At 43.3% G+C, this 24,130-nt stretch overlaps 1 protein-coding gene across 5 annotated transcripts in view; it reads right to left on the minus strand.

The window, feature by feature from the left end:
* The window catches only part of zbtb16a (zinc finger and BTB domain containing 16a), a 258,249-nt gene that overhangs the window by 144,584 nt on the left and 89,535 nt on the right, over nucleotides 1-24,130 (minus strand). The window lies entirely within an intron of this gene.

The raw sequence follows: 24,130 nt of genomic DNA on the forward strand, positions 1-24,130 counted from the left end.
GGATCAAAATGGAGGTAAGTGATGTGAGACCACATCTAGGGTTCACTCACACAGTGCTGCAGCCTGGCACTGGCAACACATGCATCATCAGAGGGAGGTGAAAGCTTTAACCAGTTTAGTCTTTGGATGCCCCATGAGCATTAAGAAAGAGAGGGCGAGCAAAAGGGAGAATTGAAGAAGCTTGCATTTATGCAGAACCGGTCACATGCAGTCAGTGTATCCCAGAAGGCTGAGCAAACAAACAAAGTGCTGTTAAATGCAGCCACTGTTGTAACTTAGACAAACTCAGCAGCCAGCTTTATGCACAAAATGTCCTGCAAGCAATGAGATAAATGACCAACTGTTCAGATTTAATGGCTCCAGTTGGGGATTATTGCTGGAACTCTTCATAGTTAACCTCCACAGAAAGCCAACTCTCCCTAATGGTTCCTTTTAACTTAACTTTAACTGGTATTACATTACTGCTTGGAGGACTGGCTAAATCCAGGAACTCCCTCCCTAACAGCACTGTGAGTGCACCTACACCACATGGACTGCAGTGATTCAAGGCAGTGGCTCACCACCACCTTCTCAAGGGCAATTAAGGATGGGCAATAAATGCTGGCTTTGCCAGCAATGCTCACAGCCCATGAAAACCATTTTAAAATGCACAGCGGGCGGAATCTTGTGCCAGTGACATGGTATCTCGGCTACTAACTCAAGAGCCAGCAAAACCCCAGCTTTGTATCTTGCCAGGAACGCCTGCCAGAATTACATGCCAATCAGGCAGCGGACAAGCCAACGACCCAGGGATGAAGGTCCCTAACCTTAACCAAGCAGGTGGGGCCTCAGGTTAACGTCTCATCTGAAAGGTGGCACCTCAAACAGCATAGCATTTTCTCATCACTGTGCTGGAATGCCAGTCTTGAATTTTGTGCTCAAGCCCTCAAGTGGAACTTTCTGGAGTCTTGTGATTCAGGAGGCGGGAATGCTACCAACTAAGCTACGGTTGACAATATTGGAGCAATGGAAGAAGAATGGCTGCTCAACCGCTTGGGGCAGTTAGAGATCACGTGATGGCATTGCCATGGCCAAGTCCAGATTTGGCAACCCTGATGCCTGTTCTCCTCATGAATGCTGATTGATCTGCTGTGAATCCACCCAAAAAAAAACAAATAATTAAGACCCAGCCAAAATGTGCCTGCTTACAGAACCACACATCACCACTCCCACACCTTTCTCTTCATACATCTGTCAAATCATAAAAACTCTGAACCACACAAACTGTCTCTTGAGAAAGACATTGCAACACACCCTTGAATTTAAAAGATTGCAGAAATGACCACAAGTGCAATGAAGCCACAGAGAACCAACCGCATTGTATTGCGATCAGCTACTCAAAGCCAGTAACAAGAGAATACAGTTCATTGTAAGCTTCTTCGTTAAGGGAAAGGGTCGAAGTAGAACATTCAAATCTTTCCTAAATATCTGCCTGTTTTCCATGTTTTAACAGTTGAGTCTATAAATCAGAACCATGTTTGTAACCCAGGCCATCTAAAAATGTTTTACAAGTGAAATTGTTTACAGTTGTCCACGTGCGAGAAGGTTTCAAAAACACAATTACCTTTTTGATCTTACTGCTGTGACTCAGCTGATAGCATTCTCACCTCACCCCCCCACCAAAGTCAAAACCCTGTGGTTTCAACTCCCACTCCAGAACCTGAACACAAAAATCCAGGCTGACACTCCCAGTGCAGTACCGAGGGGATTTTACACTGTTGAAGGTGCAGTCTTTTGGATGAGATGTTAAACTGAGCCCATCTAGTCTCAATTGGAAGTAAAAGATCCCATGGCATTGTTTTGATGAGGAGCAGGGGAGTTATGCCTGGGTTCCTGGCCAAAATTTATCCTCAATCAAGATCACAAAAATGAAGTTATCTGGTCATGAACACATCAATGTTTGTGGGAGCTTGCTGTGTTCAAATTGGCTGCTGCATTTCCTACATTACAACAGTAGCTAAGTCCATCATTGTCTGTGAAGAACTTTGGAGCAACCTGTGGAAGGCGTTATATAAATGCAAGTCTATCTTTTTCACTGTCACAAATGGCCACTGCCCTCTAAGCAAATTCAGAACTCTGATGGTATAAATTTGTAATATTGGAGTTTAGTTTGAATGGCTGCTAGCTCAATTATAAATTCAGATTAGTTTCCCCCTTCATGCTGGGTGGGGTACGTCAGTTCTAGACACCCAGCAGATGCCTTGACCAGTGGGTAACTCCATGCTTATAAGACTGGGTAGCCAGTGTTGATAGGCCAGTTCACCACCAGAACAATTACACATGATCCTGATCTCCTCTCATAAACAATGTTCAGCTGGGAGAAAGGTTTGGGGGAGGAATTGGGTGGGGGGGGGGCACATGCAGGGGGAAGGGGTGCCACTGGATAGCAGCTGGCAAAAACCCTGGTACAATGCCCCCTCCCCAGCCAAGGAGAGCAATAAGACCAATTGTACCACCTTTCCATAAGCTTGAACTTCCTCAACCTGAACCTGGGACTTCCCTGGCTTTGCAGTTCAGCGATAAAATAGGCAGCAACAGCTCAAGATGAGCTATCAGGGGAGCTGATTAATGAATATTTAGTCTTCACATACTGTCACCTAATACTCCAGACTGTTATTTTAGACAGCATAAAAGCTTGTATTTATATAGCATCTTTAACATCGTAAAATATGTCTCAAGGTGCTTCACAGGAGCATTAGCAAAGACACTTGGAGATATTAACATATCAGCTTGGTCGAAGTGGTAGGTTTGCGAAGCAGATTAAAGGGTGAGAGAGGGGTGGGGGGGTTTACCCAGGGGATTCCAGAGTTTAGGGCCAAGCTGCCAATGGAGAACAATTGGAATGCACAAGAGGCATGACCTAGAGGAAGGCAGAGATTTGGGAGGATTGGAGATTAGAGATAGGGAGTGCAAAAGACCCATAACCTTGCACCAATACACTCGATCGTGTTGCTAGATTTTCCCCAAATGGGGAGAGGACAGTGGGAGGGGTTGGGGTAGAAAAACGGGGCTGACCTCAAGATTTTCTGCCTTGGCAGGAAGGGGACTAAGTCAGGAATGAAGGAATGCCAACAGGCCGAGTTAGATACAGTGCAAGACTCACTGGTCAAACCTGGAACCCAAAAACTGAGGTTCCTGGAAGCGACAGAGGTGGCCTCTTAAGCAGCATTAAACAGCCTCAGAATAACTGGATCATGACCTCTCCTTATTCCTACAAATGAACACGCTTCTACTGTGATACCCTTCATGAATCTTCCCAAATTGGTGCCATCACCATCAGTGGCAGACCTGTACTTCCCAGTATAAGACTAGAGTGCAACACAACTCAAAGCTCTCTCTCCAGCCACAAGCGAAGACTGGGTTGATAGCTCCTTGACTTGATTTTCACAGTTGATGTGAGCAGAGTATTATAATTACACAAAACTCTCAGTCTGCTTTACAGAAATTCTGAGAATAATTTAGATCAGTCAATTTAACACACATCTACTGGAGTGTCTCAGATCAGAGGATCCCAGGATGGATTCCCAACATGATTGGCTCATCTCAACAGGGTACGACATTGCAACTGATGCACTTAAAGCTTGATAAAAATGAAGGAGAAAGGAATATGCTGATTGGGTGAGAAGAGGAGCATCGAAGGGTGCTTTATGCAGACCATAAACACAGGCTTAGACCAGCTGAGCTGAATGGCCTATTTCTCTGATGTAGATTCGATGCAGTTCTATGCAATTGGTTTAGTGACCCTTAAAAAGTGAGGGGAAGGGTAAAGAATGAACAAACAGTCATTGCTGATGGTTATCCAATGACCCCATGCTGGTGAGTGCAAATGTGTGTGGATGCTAACAGGGCATCAGAACAGGCTGGTCTGTGATGGGACCCTCAGTCAAATAGCCTGTTAGTAGATGATGTTCATAGATGAACAACTACCAAGCCTGCATGAAGTAAGTGGAGGCTATGGAAGCAAAGGCCTGTCCAACATCAGTTAGCACGTTCAGGGTAGAAAATGGAGAAAACACTTTCACAAAGTAGGCAACTAAATTGAGAACTCATACAGCAGGCTTCACACGGGCCAGATATTCTCAAATACATTCAGATATTTTAAAGACAAGTACTATTCTGCCAATTACAAACATAATTGTAAAATGCCTTAAGAGGCATGATAACAAAGGGAAAACTGCTGCCTTAACACAAGATTTAAGATTTTCCATCTTCTCTCCCTCCCTCATCGAGTTTGACCTCGTTGGATATGCATGGGAATAACAGCTCCACGGTCATTCACAATTTTGATACAAAAGGCCTTTTATGTCATCAAATATTGACATGAGTCCTGGAGCATCAGCTCACAAATTTCTCTTTAACCAGCAGTTTTACAGCACAGGATAAAGCAACAACGAGCAGCATTGTGTCAGGATTCAGTGGACGACACTGCCTTCATATAAATACTGCTCCATTAGCTGTCACACATTTGGGTTAAGAAGGTGTTTGAAGAGAGGCAACCCGGGTTGCTACTCCTGGCAACAAAGCCCTGGTTGGAGTCAGCGCCTTCAGGGGAGATGGGGAGGAAACAACGCATCCTCACACTCATTACAGTCATTCTGATAAATAGGCGGGCAGGCAAGGCCCGGCCCTCCCTAATCAACATAGATCATCTGGGTCATTATCACATTATTGCTCGTGGGAGTTTGCTCTATGCAAATTGACTTTTGCTGTTTCTTACATAACAATGCTGACTACACCTCAAAAGGTACATTGGCTGTGATGCGGTTTGGGGCACTTGGAGGTCATGAAAGGTGCTGTGTAAATTCAACTTCTTTCTTTCATTTTCACATCGGTAGGCCCTACCTCATTATAACAACATTTCTGAAGAAGGCTTCCTGAGGCATACTGGAAACAAGGAACACCATAGTGCAAAACAGGTTTTGGTGCGGGTGAGGGCTAAAAGAAGATAATTCCATTACCACGAACAATTATTTTGACCATACAGTCGTAGATATTGAAAATCCACGACTGTATGATCAGTTCAGACGCAGCCCCACTTTTTCAGTTGGAATTTAAGACCATATTACAATAACATTCTGCTTTCAACATTGCAATTTGTTTCTCTGCAGACAATGGACAACCTACCACTGGGATTTTATGAGTTGTATGGTTCCCATTTGTAGTACTCTGGTGGGGCTTTGTTTGGGAACACTATGTATGTTGGATCAGCGTAAAAAAATAGTGAGCGAATCCAAATTATTAATGTGCAAGTAACTCGATTCCAACCCAAGTTGGAGTTTGTACAATTCTTTGTATGCAAGAAATGGAACTCATTTCAGAAGCACCTGGAAAAATGACAAATCCGCAGCTTCGGGCTCAATTGGGATACCAAATTGCATTATCAAATTTGGTCCCAAAGGCCATTTCTCATCCTCAGACATCTCACACAAGCCTGCTGAACTAAGGGTTGACCAAACCCCTGTCCCATATCAAGAGCTGCAAGCCATAGCTCAGTGGATAGCACTCTCTCGAATTCTCAAGGTTGTGTGTTCAATCGCACTCAAGAGATCAAAGCACAAAATTTAGGCTAACACTCCAAGTATTGAGGGAGTGCTGCATTATCAGAGATACCATCTTTTGAATGAGGCGTTAAAGTGAGGCCTTGTCTGCCCTCAGGTGAATCTTGAATAACCCTGTGCACTATTTTGAGGAAGAGCAGGGGAGTTCTTTCCTGGTGTCCTGGCCAATAATTTCCACCCCAAACAACATCTCTTTAACACAAAAACAGAATTACCTGGAAAAACTCAGCAGGTCTGGCAGCATCAGCGGAGAAGAAAAGAGTTGACGTTTCAAGTCCTCATGACCCTTCAGCAGAACGGGGTGAATCCAAGGAGAGGGGTGAAATATAAACACTGCTGTTTGGGAAAGCTTGCTGTTGCCTCAAACAGTGACTACACTTCAAAATTATTTCATTGGCTGTAAAGCACTTTGGGTCGAGGGGAAATGAGGAGAGCTCTTTTTTAAGCATAGAGTTATGATGATCTGGAATGCATTGCTTTAAAGAGTTTGGTTGAAGCAGATTCAAGACAGAACTGTCCAAAGAAAACTGGATATGTATCTGAAGGGGTAAAAATTTCAGGGCTATAGGGGAAAGAACAGGGAAAAATTAGATAGCTCTTTTAAAAGAGCCAGCACAAGTATAATGGACTGAATGGCCACTGTGCTGTGCAGTTCTATGAAGCTTGTTCTTCCAAGACCCAAGCTGTAATACCAAAGCAGGTTCGAATTGTAGGCCAGAGTATCTCTCGCAGTTCAAGGTTATGTAGTATGAAGATTTCACACACCCATCGTTACACTATGCTAACTTAATTATTTTGGGAACAAAAAAATGTCTTAAGAAAATAGTGCCAGTGAGAGAGAGCTGAAAACACAGAACAGTGGGTTACTACATTTCAACCATCCTTGGAAATAGCAAAATCAATACCATCTTGACTGGCTTATTTCATTTTAAATTGATCAGACAACCACAGGGGATCGATGCAGGTCATGATACGGAATGTGCCTGCAGTTGTAATTACAGTTGTTAACATGGTTAATTGTGTCATCTGGTCAGTTTCTTGCTCTTGCTCCTCAAATGCATTTTCCACACTTGGCCTCTCTCCCCCACTGCAAACCCTCGCCAATGTATGACCTCTAGATTTCAGAGGGCTGCCATGCTTTCCTTACAGATATCCCCATCGGAGGAAAGCATCGTTAATTGTGTTTAATTGCATACAGGTGGAGTGTATTAATTGATGTTCCACTTGAGCACATATGGGAAAAATACACAAAACTGTAATATGGTTAAGTTAGAAGGTGTATGCTTGTATTGTTTCACTCTACATAAATGCAAGACTGACTCCAGTATCATCCTCCACCAACTGGCTTTCTGGAATATAACAACCATATCAAATATTACATAAAACTCATAGCACAGAGACAGGCCATTCAGCCCAACTGGTCTGTGTTGTTTAGTTCCACATGAGCCTTTTCCCAACCTACTTCATCAAACCCCATCAGCACATCCTCCTAAGTTTCTCCCACATCTAAATTCCCATTAAAGATACCCATGCTTTTTCCTCAACTTATGCCTAGAGCAACAGATTCCATGGCCTTCATTGGTGATCAGAGATTCCTGCTGGAAATTAAAAAGCATGGAAAGCAGCTGGGGTCCAGATTGGAACTTGCTTACCACTACCCAATTTCAAGATCTCTACAGATCCCGAAATCACCACTTCAGGACAGGAGCTGGGGTGATAATGCATTAAAAGGTGCATTTGTGGAGGTGTGGAAAAATGTTAGGAAAGCGAAGTCAGTGTGGTGGGTCAGTAGGCAGGGAAAAGCGGAGAGTGACCAAGAAAGAGACTTGCATTTATATAGCACTTTTCAGAACACCTCACGTCTCAAACTGCACTGTAGCCAATGGGGTACTATCTGAAGTGCAGTCCCTGTTGTGATGTAGGAAACATGACAGCCAGTTTGCACACAGCAAGATCCCATAAACAGAAATGCGATCATTACCAGGTCACCTGTTTTGTGATGTTGATTGAGAGGGATAAGTATTGGCTAGGATACCAACTCCTCTTCGAAATGGTGCCACAAGATGATTTACATCCACCCGAGCAGGCAGATGGGGCCTCAGTTTAACGTCTCATCCAAAAGATGGCAGACAAAGCTCAAATGTTCCAAAAACTGCACCATACTCTAGACAGATGCCTAGGTGATGGATGCACAGCTGTTGTAATGGTGTTTGGCTGCGCTAAACCATATAGGGGATCCAGGAAGGGGGTGGGGGTGGTGAAGCAGTAAATGTGGAGGGGAAGCAAATGTATTTTCCCATCCTCTCAGTGGCTGCAATGATAAAATGTGCAACACATTTGTAAGTATGCCTTTTCTCATGAGATCCATAGGGAGACACTGGGCTTAACCCAGTGCTATTAAATGAAACAAAAATAAGAAAACATGCCCCTTTTTAGGAGGGGACCAATCTTTACAAAACCAAAGCAAAAAAAAAAAACAAAAATGAAATTAATATTTCTCCTCCCCCACCCTACAGGACATATCCAACCTTAGTCAGAACGTCATTGGTGGTTTTTCCAGTTGGGTTTAATTTACAAATGCACAAAATTACATGTTAGCAAGATAAGAGTATGCAGCCAGCCAGGTGATAGCTGGCTTATTATCCCTGATCCATGTATCACTCCAGGCAGGCAATATACCTAAATAAAAAAATAACTTGTGGTTTAAAAAGAAAGGGCAAAAATAAGAAAGCATTGAGTGAAATGTTTTCCCTTAAACAACGGCTGTGAAAAGCAACGGCCACTACAGCAGCCTTCATATACTTTAGACCTACAGGGTAAACCTTCCCAAGAAGGGATTGCTCAGAACAAACAAACACCCAATAGAGCCTGGGCCTCTGGCAAGCTGCAAGTAATTAAGTGGACCTGTAAAGAGCCAAGAAGTGTACTTCAAAGGGGCAGCAACTTCTGTAACAGCCTCCCTCCCTCTCTCTACCTCCTAAAGCAGTTCCCAGCTCTCTAAAGCCATGTGCGTCGGGTGTACAGCTCTCATCAACAGGGATGTGTTAAAAAGTGTGTTGGAACTAGTCATAAAGATGCCTGTGGGAGCAAGGTCGAGGAACACCCTTTAACTTTTCATAGTGAGGATGTAATCCCCAACCCCCCCACTCCCAGTCTGGTCATCCCCACAATTCATTTCTCCTCCCATCTTCTCCTGAAGGTGCTGAATCATGCTGGAGCATGGAATAAGGATTGCAATCCTCCAGAATTGCCTAGCGTGTCAAGGAATTGAAGGTTGATCTCTAAGACACTACATCAAGCAAATTCAGAAGTTAAAAATTCATCAGGGGATTAAACAAAATTGGGCATTTTTCCCCCATTCTTTTTGAATATTTTACTTTATTGGTTATAAAAATATTGGACATTGAGGGGATAAAAGGCTGCTTCTCACACAGGTCAAGATTAATTTGAATTGGGCAAGAAGAAAGCTGTTCCCTTTCCAATTGGCTGTGGACAGGCAGTGTTGCCTGGGTGATGAACCAATGGCAAGAGCTTGGGGGCAGGTCAAGACAGGGAGGAAGTCATGTGATGAAATCTCCAGGCATACCCCCAACCAGAGTTGGCAACCAAAATATGAGTGATATCAGTTGTCCTCCTTTTTCCAATTGGCCTTCCTTATTTGTAAATAGGAGAGACAGGCAGAGAATATGCTATCCCACTGTTGGACCCCTTCCATGTGATCACCCAACATCCATACACACACTTTACCAGCATGGGCTAGAGGTGCCAATGCAAATTACAATCCTCAGAATAAAGCAAGACTGGAACCTGGAAATGTTCTGATCTATTCGGTTCAGAACCACATTGAGTGATAGCTCCACTGACTGTACACTGAGCAAAGTCAGCATTTCTTGTTTTGCACAGGTATGGTAATTCAGGGTGGTGTCAACAGAAATGACCATAATAATCCTATGCACCCCTTATATTAGTATCACTAGGGTATAATATGAACACTTACATGGTATTACGTAACTCACTTACATGAGATTTAGACCCAACCCATGCTCAAAACTTCTAGGCTCTTCCTCACCAAATTCCTGAGCTTATGCTTAAGCCCAGCGACACTGAAAGAATGACAATGACTGTCCAAGTTAGGACTTGAAGACGATGATCCCATAACATTAGTATTTCCATCCTTCTCAGGTGTGGGACTTGCTGTCCAAGTAATCTTGTTGCAATGCAAGTCAGGAGTGTGATGGAATACTCTCCCACTTGTCTGGATGGCTACAGCCCCAACAACACTCAAGAAGCTGACACCATCCAAGCCAAAGCACCACATCCACCACCTTCAACGTTCACTCCCTCCACCAGCAATGCACAATGGCAGCAGTGTGTACCATCTACAGGAAGGACTGCAACAATTCGCCAAGGCCTCTTTGACAGCACCTTCCAGACCCACAGTCTCTTGCACCCAGAAGGACAAGGACAGCAGGCACATGGGAACATCAGCACCTGCAAGTTCCACCCCAAGTCACACACCATCCTGACTTTGAACTATATCACTGTTGCTTTCATCACCAAAATTCTGGAACTCCCTAACAGCACTGTGAAATTACTTTGACCATGTGGACTATATCAGTTCAAGAAGGCAGCTCACCACCATGTTGTTGAGGACACTTAGGGGTGGACAATAAATACTTACCTTGCCAGTGGGCATCAATCCAGTAACAGAGTCACCGGTTTCTCCAGTTGCTCTGTCCTGAAGAGTGCGACACTTTTAATCTATTAGCATAGAGAGAAAATCTGTCAGGTGATTCAGAGGAGGGAGGAAAGGGAAAAAGTAGAATATAAGCAAACACTTGGTCAATAAGTCATCATCACATGTTGTGTGAAGGATATGGTCAGGCTGAACTTCCTGCAAAGTTTGAGATGACTTATATTGATGTTTTTAAGTCAGCTGGAGGTGGGGATGGGGTGTGGGGGGAGGGGGGGGGGGGCGGAGTGTGGTTGGAGGTAAAAGGAAGGAGAAGAATGACAAGCACCATTGACCTAATACACATTCCAACATGGTTCACTGTTAGCAGGAGAGCCAGAGGAGGTGGTTAGAAGCACACAGTCTGTGACAGAGGAGCTTTCGAAACAAAAGTTCCAGAGAGTGGAAATCAGCTGTTCCATCAGTGGGACTGTAGAGGCCGCTAGACGAAGAGGAGGCCAGTGTCAGACGACCAAATGGCAGCAGCAGTTAGAGTGGGTTAAAGCTGTAGAGTGGATTTTAAAACAAGGTCGATAGGAGCAAAGCTGAGCAAGCAACACAAGGGCTAAAGAAAAATATAGCAAATCATCGCTATTACTTGCATCTGGTCACTTGGATGTTCTGGTAGAATTTCAGCTCATTAGGTTCACAAAGCGATCAGATAGTTCATTGGGGTGAGCTGGAGGTGTAAGAAAGTCCAGAGGAGGGCAAAGGGCAAGAATTTTGTTCCGTGGTACAAATGATAATTAACTGCAGTGTAATTAAGCATAAGATAACAGGTTTTTGCTGGAGGCAGTTTAAGCTGCAATTCAATTGTGTAGCTTTGCATTCTCCAAGAATGATGCTCAAACAGTCAACAACTGGACAATCTGGAGATTGAATTACAGTCTTAAATTCCCTGATCTAATATTAATTACTTCACAAAATGTACAATAATTTAACATTCTTTCTACTTGTCTCTCAGTTATGGACAGGAGCAGATAGCGTTTTCTGATTGCTCATTAACTTCACATAAAATGATTCAGCATCCATTTCATCAATGCTCTTGTGGCCATGCTCTCTCTCAATATTCCTCCTCAGCTCCAAATACACTACCCACATGTACTTTCTCCTCCCTCCATCTCACTTGTGTTGCAATCAAGACCTATTGTACCAGCTCTCACTCAAACTCACTCTCTGCCAAGATCTCAAAAAATTATAGAACTCAAAGCCTCAAGCTTTTCCTCCCGCCTACACCTTTCAAAATCCAAGCCTTGCGACAATAAATCGCTACTGTCCTGCTGTGCCTGGCACTTCCTTCAGGCTTCTGTCTTCAACCTTGGTGCAGTCCTGCACCCAAAGGACTCAACTGCCACCCCACCCCACATTACACCACCCTCCGCCACCACCCCCCCACCTCCACCCCCCCCCCCCCCCCCCCACCCCCGCACCCCCACCACCCCCTGCCCCCTCCCAGCCCCCAACCCCTGTCTTGGGTTTCTCAATCAAAATTCAAACCACAGGATATCCAATAAGTAGGATCTAATTAGGAGAAAATTCAGCTAAGCTGATAAACTGCCAGAGAGTGGTGTACGCAAGTGAATGGTTGGGATTATTCTATCACCTCAGTGGTAGGATAATGTATTGTAAATTCACAGATCCTTGACATGATGTGGGGATAATTTGTTTATGATACTTTTGCATCCCTTGGCCGAGGTATTAAGTCGTTCATCTGAGGCAAGTTAAATTCTCCCTTAAAATAAAGGCAATTTCATGCTTATATGTGAAGCATTTATACACTGCAATCACATAGAATGAACAAGGACACAGACTCAGTGTTGCAAGCTGTAGCAATCCTAACGAATGGATTCAGTAAATGAACAGTGAATGAATGTGTTTTTTTTATATAAGATAAGGTGGGGTCTTGATCATGACCTTTCCAACAGGCAACTATTATTTGCTTGCAACGATATAACGGGTGTTTGAGTAATGTGTGTTGATGTTTAACACACAAGTACACATTTCGATGCATCTTTTTATTTCATTCACAGGACGTGGGCTTCGCTGACTGGGCCAGCATTTATTGCCCATGCCTAGTTGTCCTTGAGAAGGTGGTGGTTAGCTGCCTTCTTGAACCGCTGCATCCATGTGGTGTAGGTACACCCACAGTGCTGTTAGGGAGGGAGTTCCAGGATTTTGACCCAGGTGACAGTGAAGGAACAGCGATATATTTCCAAGTCAGGGTGGTGAGTGATTTGGAGGGGAACTTCCAGGTTGTGGTGTTCCCATCTATCTGCTGCCCTTGTTCTTCTAGATGGTAGTGGTCATGGGTTTGGAAGGTGCTGTCGAAGGAATCTTGGTGAATTCCTGCAATGCATCTTGTAAATGGTACACACTGCTGCTACTGTGCGTCAGTGGTGGAGGGAGTGAATGTTTGTGGATGTGGTGCCAATCAAGCGGGCTGCTTTGTCCTGGACAATGTCAAGCTTCTTGAGCGCTGTGGGAACTACACTCATTATGGCAAGTCAGGGAGTATTCCATCATACTCCTGACTTGTGCCTTGTAGATGGCAGAAAGGCTTTGGGGAGTCAGGTGAGTTACTCGTTGCACGATTCCTAGCCTCTGACCTGCTCCTTGTAGCCACAGTATTTATATGGCTAGTCCAGTTCAGCGTCTTGTCAATGGTAACCCCCAGGATGTTGATAGTAGGGGATTCAGTGATGGTAATGCCATTGAACATCAAGGAGCGATGGTTAGATTCTCTCTTGTTGGAGATGGTTATTGCCTGACATTTGTGTGGCACGAATGTTACTTGCCACTTGCCAGCCCAAGCTTGGATGTTGTCCAGGTCTTGCTGCATTTGGACATGAACTGCGTCAGCATCTGAGCTGTCATGAATGCTGAACATTGTGCAATCATCAGCGAACATCTCCACTTCTGACCCTATGATGGAAGGAAGGTCATTGATGAAGCACTGAAGATGGTTGGGCCGAGTAAAAGAGCACAAGGGAGAAAAGGAATTGAAGAGAATGTTGATAGGGTGAGGAGGAGGAGGAGAGTGTATGGAGGCTGGCATGGAGCATACACTTCTTGGGCCAAATGGCCTGTTTCTGCTCTCTAAATACCGTGTCACTTTGTAACACAACACACAAGGGGAGGCTAGTCATAGTGGAACAGTTTATGAGACCATACAGTGAGTGGCTCAGACAACAAGAATCATTCCCTTTGCTCTCTCATTGGGGCAAAGCCTTCAAAAACAACTTGCATTTATATAACACCTTTAACATGGCAAAACATTCCAAGCTTCTTCAGAGTGTCATCAAACAAGAATTAACACCAAGCCAAAGCTGGCAATATTAGGACAATAAGGACTGAGGAGGAGGAGGAGAAGTTTCTTCACTCGGGGTTGCGAATCTTTAGAATTCTCTCCTCCAGAGAGTTGCAGATGCTCTATCATTGAGTGTATTCAAAACTTAGATAGGCTTTTGGGCACTATGGGAATCGAGGGTATGGATATAGGAGGATGAAGGTAGAGTTGAGGTAGAAGGTTAGCCATGATCTATTGCAGGCTCATATGGCCTACCCCTGCTCCTATTTCATGTGGCCAAAATCTTGGGAAAAGAGGTAAGTTTGTCTTGAAAAGCAGTGACCGGGACTGGACTTAAGAGTGTCACAAATGGAGAGGCCAGAGTTGGAAGAATGCAGCATTGTTGGAGGGCAAGAAGAAGTTACAGACAGTTAAGAGGTCTGAGAGAAAACAACCCATTCACAATACAGTGAGAGTAAGACAGAAAATGAAAAATAAATGCAATGCTTCACCTTAAAAAAAGACAACTCTCTTCAGTTCTGCTCCAGGTTTGGAAATAAGTACTACAGAGCAAAGTTCAAAGAACAGCATCAAATTGCTTTATGGTTTACTGATGGTGGTACAAAACAGAAGTGAACTGCAATCAATTACAACCCCATAATAACAAAACTACAAGAATTTCCCAAAAGTCAAATGACATGACTTCTGCACAGAATTTTGAAATGTCACAATCAGTGCATTTCAGTGTGAATTTTAGCAATGGGGCTGTCGACAGCCACAAAATAAATTTCTTTTAAAAAAAACTCTCCAATAAACTTAACAGTTTACTGTGTAAAACATTAACTTGTTCTGGAGTAAATTCAAGGCAGTTAACAAAGCTCAAGACTCAAATGGATCTGAATGATCAGAGTTCATTCCCAAATTTAATACTTTGCTGGAATGTAGAGACTGGATTGATCATTATTCCGATTCCCTATGTGAACTCTCCTTGAGTGCTCCTTATCCTCCAATGGATTCCCCAGTGTTATTAACCTCTCCCCATCATCTATTACATTCCCTACCCAAGCACCGTCAGCACAAAGACCGCAAAGAAAAGACAGACTCATATTTATAACGTGCCTTCCATGACCACCAGAAGTCTCAAAATGCTTTACAGCCAATGATGTCCTTTTGAAGTGTAGTAACTGTAGTAACATAGGAGACATGGCATCCAATTTGCACACAGAAAACTCCCACAAGCAGCCACACGATAATAACCAGATAATCTGTTTTCTGCTATGTTGATTGAGGAATAAAAATTGGTTTGTCACCTGTGGCTCTGCTGGTAGCATGCTTGCCTCTGAGTCACTGGGTTCAAGTCCCACTCCAGGACTTGAGTGCAAGAAAAATCAAGGCTGACATGCCAGTGCAGTACTGAGAGGAGCACTGCACCGCTGGAGGTGCCATCTTTTGGAGCAGCCATTAAACCGAGGCCTCGTCTGCCTGCTCAGGTGGGTGCACAAAAAAAGAGGAAGGGCTCACTCGTGTCCTGGCCAATATTTATCCAATCAACATCACACAAACAGATTATCCAATCATTATCACATTGCCGTTTGCGGGAGTTTGCTGTCTCAAGTTGGTTAGTGTGTTTCCTACATTATAATAGTGGGTACACCTCAAAAAGTGCTTCATTGGCTGTAAAGCACTTTGCGATGTCCAATGGCCCCAAAAAGCACAAACAAATGTAAGTCATTCTTTTTGAATTTGTTAATGGATTTATTAGCAACTATCTTATATTTGTGACCTTAGTGTGGGATACTCCAAAAATCTTTGCTGCTTCAGCCCTGGTGAGCCACTTCATTTTAAAATCCTCCATCAGCCTTCTCTTTTCTAGAGGAAGGACCCCAGCCTGTTCAGTTTTCCTGATAATTTTGGTAAATCTAAAATTCATAGGGAGCTGTGGAATAGTCCCCAAGATATATTTGAGGACCATTACATTCACTGCCACTAGGCTTGGTGTGTCAACAGCATGGCTCCCATACTGCTATCACCACAGAGACTGTGAATAATATGAGCTGCTTAACACAAGGGTCTTAACCAGAGGCTTCAGAAGATCAAAACAGTAATTGTGATGTGGAGTAATTGGACTGAGGAAGAATCTTACACACCTGCCATTGCATCTTGCAGAAATCCCCTGTAGCCAAATAAATTAACCTATAATGCCTCCACTCTAAATAGCCTCAGTCCCCCCTTAGACCAGGGGAGAGGAGAGTCGGCAGGGCTCCCAAGCCAGTGGAGCCTGCTAGAAATTGGGTTGTAATTGAGACCCCGCCTGCCGAAGGTGACCACTTTGGTCTACCAAGGATACTACTATAGGGGACGAGATCGAATTGAGGTTGGCATCCATGAATCATTCCATAGCAACGAACAGTGCCCTCAGCAACAGCAGCTAGACAGAGGACAGAAATGCAGAGGTGAAACCAGGCCCAACAAAAATACATCAGACATTTTAACCTCTACCTCATTAGCTTGGGTGTCGAGTTGGGCAGGGTCGGGGGAGGGGGTTTATTTACCCACTCACACAGTAGATGCCCACCAGAGTCAGAAAGACCCTGCAGAATTGTACCGTCCAGGAAATGAAACCTTTCCAGCAATATTTAGGAGTTAACAAGCTTCCCCAACCAGCAGTCATGTTTGACACTGGCAATAAATTTGAAATTTACGTCTTCAAAACATATGTTTGAACACCTCATTTCTAAATTTAAGAGGCACACATACTCATAAATCACAGTTTCATTTCAAACGAAAGCAGATTACAGCCCTGTGTTATCGAGCAGTAATAGAGTTGGCCAGATAAATCAGTACTTTTTAAAACCTGCTCTGACCAATCTGCCATACATCAATTCCTTCCGGGTACTTGGTGCTCTTCAGTCAGCCTTCCACGCTTGCAGCGTGCAGAAATAATAAAAAATCATTTCTTCACTTGACAGGGACAACTTGTGTTTGCCCCACCCCAGGCTTTCAGGCTGATGAAACATCTGTCCTGGGTTGTAAATGACCGGCAACAGCTCCCCGAAGTGAACTTGGCAGAGTCTCATCTCGTATGCTAGAGATATTCTCTCTCGCAAAAAGCAGCCCAAGACCAGACAGCCTTAGATTTACCACCATTGTTCCAAATGCTTGCAATTTATTGGTCATTCAAGAATTCTACAGATCAAATGCCCATTCCAGACATAACTCGCTCTTGTAAGCTGACAAATCTACAGCTGTAACGCTGGGTGGCTTTCCCTCCACAGTACAGGTGAACATCTCTCATTTTAATTCATTGAAATCCTGGTGATACTCATACTGTTGCAATTATGCAAATCAATTCCCCAACCAATACGCTTCTTCCCTACATAATCTAATTGCCCTCAGCTTTCCCCCTACATTACAACAGTACTTCATCAGCTGTAAAGTACTTCGAGACATCCTGAGGCTGTGAAAGGCGTTATGTAAATAAAGGACCTTCTTTAAGAGGGTGAGGGGATTGGGAAAAACAATCCGGTTTCTGTCTTTGATTGCTAAACAGGCTGGGAAGTAGCTCTTGGATGGGAAGGAGGCCCTAGAAATCTAAACGGCCAATTACCATATTACACCATACACTAATCCATTGCCCAAATGACTATTTATTCTTTTTTTTTGGGGGGGGGGGGGGGGTGTCAGTGAAGTCCCCTGGGGCACAGCACCACCAGGAGAGAAATGGACAGTCCATTAGGAAGTGACTCTTGTATATAGAGGAGTGTGGGTCCATTTTTCAGCCAATGCATCTGTCATAATTTAGACTCATTATGTATTTCTCCTGCTGAAACTCATTCTAAGCTCCTCATTGTACTGGGCTCCCTGAAACCAGCAGCTAATGCACAGAAGATTAAATCTGATGGTGCTCCCATTTTGCTCTTGTTGCATATGGTGGTCACACAAGTCTCAGCCAGACTGGAGAAGATTGGGCAATTCCCCTGTCAACCACATCTGAGGGCAGCAATGTTGTTAAGTGACCAAGATTGAATTTACGCACATCCTGTATATCCTCCACTCACTGCCCTTTGCTGGTGAAATAATCCTGCTTTTATTGGGAGACTTTGCTGTTGTTTCTGTCATGAGCTTGAAGATTTGCGCAAATTAAAATAAGAGGTCCCAGCTCTGCCTCTAACTCATGGGCTGTAAAAGTGACAAATATTCCCTCTGCTTTTTGGAACTCACCACCTGGCACCAGACAGGGTACAAGACAATGCTCACCATCAGCCTTTGGCCTTTTAACTCTTTCCCTTTTCATCCTCCTCCCCTGGTCTTCTCCACAACCTCACAACCTCTCTCATCTTTTTTCTATTTTATCAATACAAGTCTAGTCATGGTATCTTTGAGATTTCTGTTCTCAACTCCATCTAGAGCACCCGCATTTAGCTTGGGCATCATACTTCAGGAACGATATACTGACCTTGGAGGGGATGCAGCGCAGACTCACCAGAACGATACTGAGGTTGAAAGGGTTAAATTTTGAGAAGAGGGTCGCATAAACTAGTCTTGTATTCCCTTGAAGATAGAAGATTGGAGGGTGATCTAAATGAAGTGTTTCAGGTGATTAAAGGATTTCATAGGGTAGATAGCAAGAAACCATTTCCTCTGGTGGGGTCGGGGGAGGGGTTGGGTGGTGGCCCTGGGGTGGGGGTTGGTGGGGGGGGGGGATCCAGAACAACAGGCCATAAATCTTAAAATTCGAGCTAAGGAATTTAGAGGTGAAGTCGGGGAGCACTTTTCCAAACAAATGAAGTCTAGAACTGGCCTCCAAAACACTGTTGTGGTTGGGCCAAATGCAAAATTTCAGAACAGAGATCAAGAGATTTTGTTAGACAAAAATGCATGAATTACGAAACCAAGGCGGGTAGAGGGAGCCAAGATACTCATCAACTGTGATCTAAATGTGTTGTAGAACAGGCTTGAGACATCAATCGGCCTATGTACACGCACGTGTAGATGAATTTCTTCAGTATTGTGTGGACAGCAACAGCTAAGGTGGATTTTTTTAAAAAGTGTAACTCATTCCTATCGAGCTTCTTTTCATTGATAAGGTCACACAAATGCAACCATATCCTCCATTGCTTCTGCGCCTTTCATTAAAATTCCACCACCTTTCACCTACAACCAACTGGAAGAAAAACAAGATATGAAGAATCTCCTCTATACAAACAGTCTGGCTCGCCTTAGCCTAGTGTGGTCCCATAGGTTGGCCACTTAGTCACACGTGGTTAATTGTGAATCTAGATGCAGCTAATTGTATTTTTGAATAAGTAACATAAGAAAAAAAGTAATCAACACCATAGAGATGTCAATATACATATTCGCACATTTGTTAGTAATATAGCAAGACAGAAAGCAGATTGTGTGTTTATTGGATCTTAGTACTTTACTTCCTTGTTTAGATAATTACATTAATGTCACTATATAAATATAAATTATGAAACATCAAGGGCACTTCACAGGAGCATTACAAAACAAAATATGGCATAAAGCCACAAAAGGAGGTATTAGATCAGGTGAACAATGGCTTTCTCAAAGAGGCATGTTTTAAGGTACATCTTAAAGGAGGTGATATTAGAGAGGTGGTGAGGTGTTGGGTGAGAATGGCAGAGCTTAAAGTCCTGGCACTGAAAGCACAGCCACCAGTGATGGAGCATTTAAAATTGGGACGGTGCAAGAGGCCAGAATTAGAGGAGTGCAGATATCCTGGAGTATTGTAGGGCTGGGAGAGATTACAGAGATGGTAGTAAATGTTAAACAAATATCCATTTGCATTTATTGTATTGTCAGAGTGTATGTACGTTTTTTTTCTGATATCTCATATGGCTAGTGAGCACTTTCGATTGAACAACACTGTTTGATGATCTCAACCAGGGTAACTTAGGAATCCCTTGAGCCCATTCCACCATTCAAATTAGACCCCGCAGACCTTACCTCAACTCTGTTTATCTGTTATTGGTCCGTCTCTCTCAACAGCCTACAATATATGATCTTGAAAATTTCATTTGGCTCAGTATCCAGGGTGCTGCAGTGGATCTAAACCAGGGAGAGGACAGAGTTCCCTTCTTGCTCATTGACGCACAGCAACATGTGCGTGTGTTGGGATAGAGAAGGATTGGGTTAGACATTGACTCTCCTCTCCCAGACCTTCCCCTTCTTCAGTCATTATTTGCACTCACATGAAAAATGGCTGCTTCTGTAAAGTAGAAAAATTAAACACAAGTATGGGGAATAGGCCATTCGGTCCTTCAAGCCTACCCCTCCATTTTATAAGACCATGGCCTCAACTTCACTTTCCTGCCTACCCACCCAGTAACTCTTGGCTCCTTTGTCGATCAAAAATCTAACTCAGCCTTGAATGACTAGTCTCCACTGTGCATTGAGAAAGAATTCCACAGCCTAATGACCCACGGAGGAAAAATATTCACCTGATCTCAGTCTTAAATAGGAGACATCTTATTTTTAAACTGTTACCCCTATTTCTAGACTTCTCTAGAAGGGGAAATATCCTCTCAGCATCTACCCTGTCAAGTGTCCTCAAGATCTATTGTTTTATAATGAGATCACCTCTCATTCTTCTAAACTCCAATGGCAGACCCAACCTGCTCAACATTTTCTCAGAAGATAACACCTTCAATTCCAGGAATCATCTGCGTGAGCCTTCTCTGAACTGCTTCTAATGCAATTATATCCTTTCCTAAGTAAGGAGCCCGAAACTATACACAGTACTCCAGATGAGGTCTCACTAAAGCCCCCATACAGTTGTAGCAAAACTTCCTTACTTCTATACTGGATTCCTCTTGCAATAAGCGCCAACATTCCATTTGCCTTCCTAACTACATGCTGCACCTGCATACTAACTTTTTGTATTTCATGTACCAGAACACCCACTTCCCTCTGCACTATAATGTCTTCTACGGGCTTATCCACAGGGGATGTGTTGTGCTATTACCTCCTCGCAGCCATGGCTCAATGCATAGCCATGAGTCACAAGATCATGAGTTCAAGCCACTACAGAAAGCAAAAAGCAGCATGTTGCCAGGAATGGGCTTATATTGTTCTGAGAAGCTTCAAATAATGACACTACTTCCAGTGGAACAACAAAACTTCATGGAGAATTTACAAACTTTGTTTCAAATTAGGGAAGAATTTGATAGTGAACAGAGGAAGAGAGTTACTTTTCATAGCATCAGTGATGAAGGCTTATCAATTAAAAATGTCTTTACATTGATGTTTGTCAGAGTGTGCTTTGCCAGATGGAATTATGGAAACAGAGTCCACTGCATCATTTAAGGGAAAACTGGATAAATATCTGAAGTAGGAGAAGAGCACCAGCAAAGAGATGGCGTAGCCAAATGGCTTCCTTCTATGCTGTAAACTTCCACTGTTGTAGAAATTTGACCACAAAATATAGCCCGACACTCCAGTGCCGTACTGACGGATTACCCCCTTTCATCTTTCAGGTGAGATGTTAAACAGGGGCCCTTCTGCCTTCTCTCCTGGGCATAAAACAATCCCATGGCACTGTTCTAAGGAAATGCAGGAAAATTCTCTGATGTCCTGGCCAACATTTATCAATTACCAACAACTGAAACAGTTCATCTAGGCCACTTATTTAATCACTGTTTGTGGGAACGTTCTATGTGCAAATTGGTTGCCGCATTTCCTGCAACAGCGATTACACATCTAAAGTATTAAGAACTTTGGGATCACCTGAAGTTGCAAAAGGTGCTAAATAAGTGCAGGTGTGACTTCCTCTTTAAAAAGTTATAGTTGAGGCTTTCACTCTCCTTCAGACAGAATGAGGAAAAACTGAAAGATAACACATGAAAACTTCTCAAAACAGTGACAAATGCATTCCATGTAAACAAGAGAGATTGAACCAGGTTCAGATATTATTCATCATCATTTAGACAATTATTTTACTTATCAAGCAGAGATTGCTGGCCACTTATTGCAGAACATTTTCAATGCACACCAACTCTGCCATCATCTCCAGCTCTTACTGACACAAACATTGGAATTCTTTTCGGAAGGGTTCATAAATGTTGCCTTGGCAACCAGTTTTCCATCATATTGAAAAATATTTCTCCAAAATGACAAATGAACAGGTAGGATTCTATATGCAGTGTTAAAAATGCCACAAATCTGTAATATTAAATTCCCCATCACCCAAAAAAAAAATCTGGAGGCAGCTCTCGCGCCCGCAACCCCACCTAAACTGCGTGGAAAGTAATACTGTCCTCTGAAGCAACATGGGAATATTTTCAGCTTGAAGTTGGGATGGGATGGGAAAATTCTTAGCCCAGAACACGTATCACTGCCTTTTCTGTTAAACCCCTGCAGCACCACATATAATGTAATTCCAGCCACACACACAGACTGCAAAGCTCATGTGGAGCATGTACGAGTGTCCCAGTGGCTGTAACTGAAAGCCTGGCTCTTCACAGAATCTCAATAATCTCCCCTTGTCTCATTGACGAAACATCAAAATTGGCAGATGCCATCACAATTGCATCATCTTTTCTATAATTAAAAACACACCTGCACATCACTGGGAAATGGTAAAACTTCCAGATCGGTGTTCAAACAGATTTTGGCTTCACCTGCAGAGCCTGTTTGCAGGGCTTGAAATCTTTTAAGGGACAGTTAGATTGTGGATTGAAGAATTAAAGGGCAGACACACGCTCCTGACAAGTAATGTTTTTTGCACCTAGCCATACATCATCAGTCTTATAAAGCTGTTGAGGTTTGGTGGGGGTGGGGGTGGTAGGGGGTTGAGGGGTGGCGTGGTCAACTGAAAAATTCAAAACAGATTGCCAGATTTTGGTTACGTCAGAGCATTAAAAGGGATTTGGAACCAAAGCGGACAAATGGAGTTAAGGTTTGGAATCAAGTGTAATAAAACCTCAAGGGTTAGCAACTTTAAAAATGCGTACCACTTAAACCCACACAAAAAAATCATCCCAACTAAAAACGATAATGGATATTGTTACCTTAAGTATCCAAATGCAGGAAGCAAGCTTTGGATTTGTAACTATATCCTGGAGAGGATTGGCACATTACTTATTTGTACAGGAAGTATAGCACAGCAATTGGCCACTTGGCCCAACTGGTCCCTATCAGGTCCACATGAGCTTCCTCTTATTTCATTCCTCATTACCCTATCAACTGCCCATATCCAATCCCACAGCAAGACCCTCTCAAACCCCCTACACCTAGTCCCTTTCTGCACCTTCAAGGTCCTCCATAAAATCCACCTCCCTTGACCAAGCTTTGAATTGAAACATCAAATAACCCAGTCGTTACTCTTCTGATAGTTAAGAGGGCGCAACAACGAAAATAAAAATCAAGTTGCAAAATATTAAATGATTACAGAAGTATCTCACTACAGAACAGTAGGAAATAGGCTGAAGCAACTTCAAAAACTGTTTCATTGCTGTTCAAAATATTTTAGAACACACTCACGTTCACAACCGAGATCGGAGAGGAGTTTGAACAAATCAACACTGCAATAGCTCCAAGGAGACAACCTCCAGTGTGTGCACCTGGGGTCTAATGGATAATGAGTTGGCAGCGTTCATGTCGATTCAATTTCTAGCCTCTCCCGTGCAATCCGTGTAAATTTCAGCAGACATCACATAACTAAAAGCATAATGAATGACAAGTGTCGAGCAAATGTGCCCAATCTCTCAGGGATTCCTGGCATGAGCAATTTGCTTTGTTTACCTACTGATAACTGTGATCTTTAATCTAGTGCTGCATACAATTCAGAATGTACAAAGAGGCAGAATTCGGCCCACTGTGCCTGTGCTGGCTCTTTAAAAGAGCTATTCAATTAATCCCACTCCTGCTCATTCCCCCTTATCCTGCCAACTTTTTCCTGCTTCAAGTATTTAACCATTTATCTTCTAAAAGTTACTATAGGGTCTGCTTTCAGGCAGCAGAGTCCGGGTCACAACAACCTGCTAAGCACCCTCTGGTTCTTTTACAAATCACCTTAAATCTGTGGCCTCTGGTAACCAATGTTCCTGCCACTGCAAACCGCTTCTCTTTATTTACTCAAATTAAACCCGCACCATTTTAAACCCCAATCAAATTAAAAACCTTAATCTGCTCTGCTCGAAGGAGAACAATCTCAGCTTCTCCAGTCTCTCCACATTAACTGACATCCCTCGATCCAGGCACCAATTTTGTAAATTCTTTCTGCACCCTCTCCAATGCAGTGGGATCCTTCCTAAAGCATGGTGCCCAGAACTGAACATAACACTCCAGCTGGAGCTTAACCAGTGTTTTATAAAGGCCGAGCATAACTTCCTTGCTTTTCTATTCTATTCCTCAAATAATAAAGCAATGGATCCCAGGAATGAAAGGCTTAACATATGAGGAACGTTTGAGGACTCTGGGTCTATACTCGATGGAGTTTAGAAGGATGAGGGGGGATTTGATTGAAACTTACAGAATACCGAAATGCCTGAA

Source organism: Carcharodon carcharias, chromosome 25 (genome assembly GCF_017639515.1).
Source record: "Carcharodon carcharias isolate sCarCar2 chromosome 25, sCarCar2.pri, whole genome shotgun sequence".
In the NCBI taxonomy this organism is placed as follows: domain Eukaryota; kingdom Metazoa; phylum Chordata; class Chondrichthyes; order Lamniformes; family Lamnidae; genus Carcharodon; species Carcharodon carcharias.